Source organism: Arachis ipaensis, chromosome B08 (assembly GCF_000816755.2).
Source record: "Arachis ipaensis cultivar K30076 chromosome B08, Araip1.1, whole genome shotgun sequence".
Lineage (NCBI taxonomy): Eukaryota > Viridiplantae > Streptophyta > Magnoliopsida > Fabales > Fabaceae > Arachis > Arachis ipaensis.
Genome location: NC_029792.2, coordinates 10,552,070 through 10,555,908, shown reverse-complemented (window position 1 = coordinate 10,555,908; position 3,839 = coordinate 10,552,070).

Here is a 3,839-nt window from a genome sequence, read left to right as displayed (position 1 = left end):
TATTTATGTATAATAAATATATGTATAGTTTAATTTATTTTTAATATATATTTATATTTTAATATATATTTTATATTGGTGATTAATTTTAATATACATGTAATATTGTTGTATTTAGGATATTAAATAGTAGGAAAAACTACCAAAAGTACCCATGAAGTTTACGAACGCTGACAAAAGTACCCATACACTAAGGAAATTAACGTTGTACCCATGAAAGATGAGTTCCGTATGACAAAAGTATCCAAATCTTAATTTTTTGTTGATTTTTTAATAAAATTCCTAAACTACCCTACGCTCAACCTCCACTCACTTTTTCAACCTTTCATAACTCAATTCGCACCAACTGTTGCCATGGAGTCCAAAACTACTCCTACAACAAACCAGACCGAAATCAATGGTAGTGGTGGTGGTAGAGGATCGGACCTCAACCGATTCACTCATAAGTTTATAATCCATACCCAAACCAAATTAATCAAACACCAAAAAATACTCAAAACATAAAAATTTTCAAATCTATTCATCCAATTTCAATTCACTTTAGCAAAACTAGAAATAGAAAAAGTCATCAACCATAAAAAATCAACAAATCCATTCATCCAATTTGAAATTTATTTCAGCAAAAATCAAAAGTAGAAGTAGCCATCAACTGGATCTTCTGTAAATCAATCTCAGCCTTCATAAAAAATAGAAGCAGATTTAAAAAAAATAGAACAGTATCATTTTAGTAGTAACTAAATCAATTTCTGAAAAGAAGAAAAATAAAATAAAATGTTTTAAAAAAAAGAAATACATTTTTCTTCGCCGGCCGACTGTAATATCGTCAATGGCAGAACCTCCATCCACAGTGCCACCTCCCTTTCTTCTCTGATTTTTCTTTACCGAACCCGCTTTTGCATGCAAAAGTACCACGACTCCTCTCTCTTCTCAGGTGTGCAACGACAGTGTTCTCCTCGGCTGCAACAGACGCGCCACGACAGCATTCTCCTCAGGTTGGGTCACAGGTGTGCGATGAAGGTGTTGTAGTCACCTTAATAGTGAGAGTGAGAAGCAGTGAGAGGGGAAGAGATTGGCGGTAATGGAGTAGGTGGGTGGTGGCCGACAATGAGGAGGTAGGAGGAGAGTTTTTGTGACTCTGTGAGGGTTTTTGAGGGATAAGTGAGGAGAGAGGAAGAAGAGAAAAGAGGGAGTCACGGTAGAATGGGGTTAAGGTGGGGTAGTTTAGGAATTTTATTAAAAAATCAACAAAAAATTAGGATTTGGATACTTTTGTCATACAGAACCCATCTTTCATGGGTACATCGTTAATTTCCTTAGTTTATGGGTACTTTTGTCAGCGTTCGTAAACTTCATGGATACTTTTGGTAGTTTTTCCTAAATAGTAAGTCATCCAAATCCAAAAAATTCCTAATTCATCCAAGTCCAAAAACAATAGTAAGTCATAGGAGGTTATTTCGTTAGGAGAGATGTCTAGAAATTCAAAAGAGTAAGTAGTCAAATTGATCCTTGAAAAATCACTAATTAAAATCATCCTAAAAAATTTTAAAATTAATTATGTTAATCATTTCGTCCATTCCGTCACTAACGACGTTAAATTTTACTGACGTGTCACGTTAGTTTTTTTTGTCAGGATTCAGACTCACAAACAGGCCCAAACCATAAGAAAACTAGAGTCTAATCCAACAACCCGACCCGAACGTAACATACTCTCCTTCTCTGCTCGTCTCAGCCTCCATGCCGTTTCCAACAGCTGTTGCCTCTTCGTTGATGTTGTTCTTCCCGCTGTCACCTACATTTGCGCCTTTGCATCGGCTCCTATCAGTATCTATCTCCATATCCCAACCCGCCTAAACCCAAAGCCATACACCAACCCACGCACCTTGTTTACTTGCAAGAGAAGAGCATCTCAGCAATACGGTTCCTTCTCAGCCTGAACTCCTTGGAACAATCAGAAGCCACCACCATGATCGCATGGTCAATTATCTCAAATATGTCAAAAGAAGATGAACAAGACCTGAAATAACTCCTCCAGTGATCCAATGACTTCATGATGCTCATTCCCAATCAAACCATTTGGGAGACTTTAATCCAAATCCCAACAATAGGAATAGCTAAAAAATAGAATCACCCACCGATCAAAATTTAATTTTGACTAAACACCCAATTTGGTTCTTATCCATTTTCACAAAGGATAAAGCGATCCCTGTCAAAAAAATGGACACTTCGATCCTCAATCTTTTTATTTTGGGACAATACGATCCCTCTGTTAAAAAATCTGTTAAATAATAACAAAAGTTAATTTTGTGGGAAGTTTTATTTGTATTTTGTGGAGGTTTTAAACCTCCATAAACTATTAAAAAGTTTGTTTTTGAAAAATTTCTTCAACAATGGTAGTTAAGTGAAGAAAAATCATTGATGAAAATGATGCCGCAAAAAAAAGTAATTGTAGTATAAATACCTTTTAAAGAAAAAAATAACATCGAATAAGAAATGAAAGAAGAGAATTTTAATATTGATAATATTGGTATTGGTGATGATGACGATAGAGGAGATAATGATGATGATAAAGCAATAAAAATAATGGAGGTAGGAGTGATAATAATGAGGATGAAGAAGGTAGTGGACTAGTAGTAGTAATTGGTTATATTGTTGAAAAGAATTTTGCGGAGGTTTAAAACCCCCACAAAATACAAATAAAACTCCCACAAAACTATTTTTTGTTATTTTTTAACAGAGGGATCGTATTATCCCAAAATAAAAAGGTTGAGGGTCGAAGTGTCCCCCTTTTTTTTTACTGTGAAAATGAACAAGGACCGGATTGAGTGTTTACTCTTTAATTTTTTCTCATGGAGTAGGTAGATAGCACCAATGTCGACAATAATATACAGTTCTTTTCAATGTTTTCTAAAAACCACAAGAAAGCTTTCTGTTGTTCTTGTTGTTGCTGTTCTTGATCCTTGAGTACAGAGGAAGAGTACAGAGAAAGACTGACACAAGCAGAAAAGATTGGTACAAGTTGTAGCAGAGAAAGAGACCATGTTCCACCAGAAGCCAGTGACGGTGACTGAGGACGAGGACGGAGAGGAGTTGGACGGTGCAGCGACCGCGATCTCTGCAACATTAGGTGAAGGGTGTTCAGCGAAGTAACAGCTACCTATTTACGCCAGAGAGGAACTGCGGGCAAGGACCTGCGGCGTCGTGGTAGAGGAACGTACATGGACTGACGGCGACGTGGAATACCTTGCAGGACGGTGGCATGGTGGAGCTTCAAGTAGAAGACGAAGAAGTTGCTGAATGTGGGAAGAAGGAAATCCTATTCCTTGCTGGGTTTGAGTCTGGTTTGATGCGGGTAGGATCCGGGTTTGAGTTCGGGTTGTCAAGCTAACGTGTCACGTCAGTAAAATTTAACGTTGTTAGTGACAAAATAGACTGAGAGACTAGCGTGATTAATTTTAAATCTTTCGAAGACGATTTTGATTAATTTAATCTTTCGTGGACCAATTTGACTATTTACCCGAATTCAAAACGTTGTTGGTGCATGAGGCATGAGATTATTTTCAGTCATTCCTCTCTCTTTTTTCTCATTTTTTGTCTTGAGTTATCACTCTTCTCATTTTTCGACTATATACCTTAGCCCAATGGAGATGTATCAGCTGGCCCGATAGGTTAACTTTTTCTCAATTTTTTCTTCACCTGACCCTTATCCAAAAAAAAAAATTTTTTCGGCCTCCCAAAAAATTAAAGGGTGGATTAGTTTGTGAAAATATTTTTTATTTTTATTTTTTGTTTTTATTTTTTGAAAATAATTTTTATTTTTAACTTTTAACATTTTCTAAAAT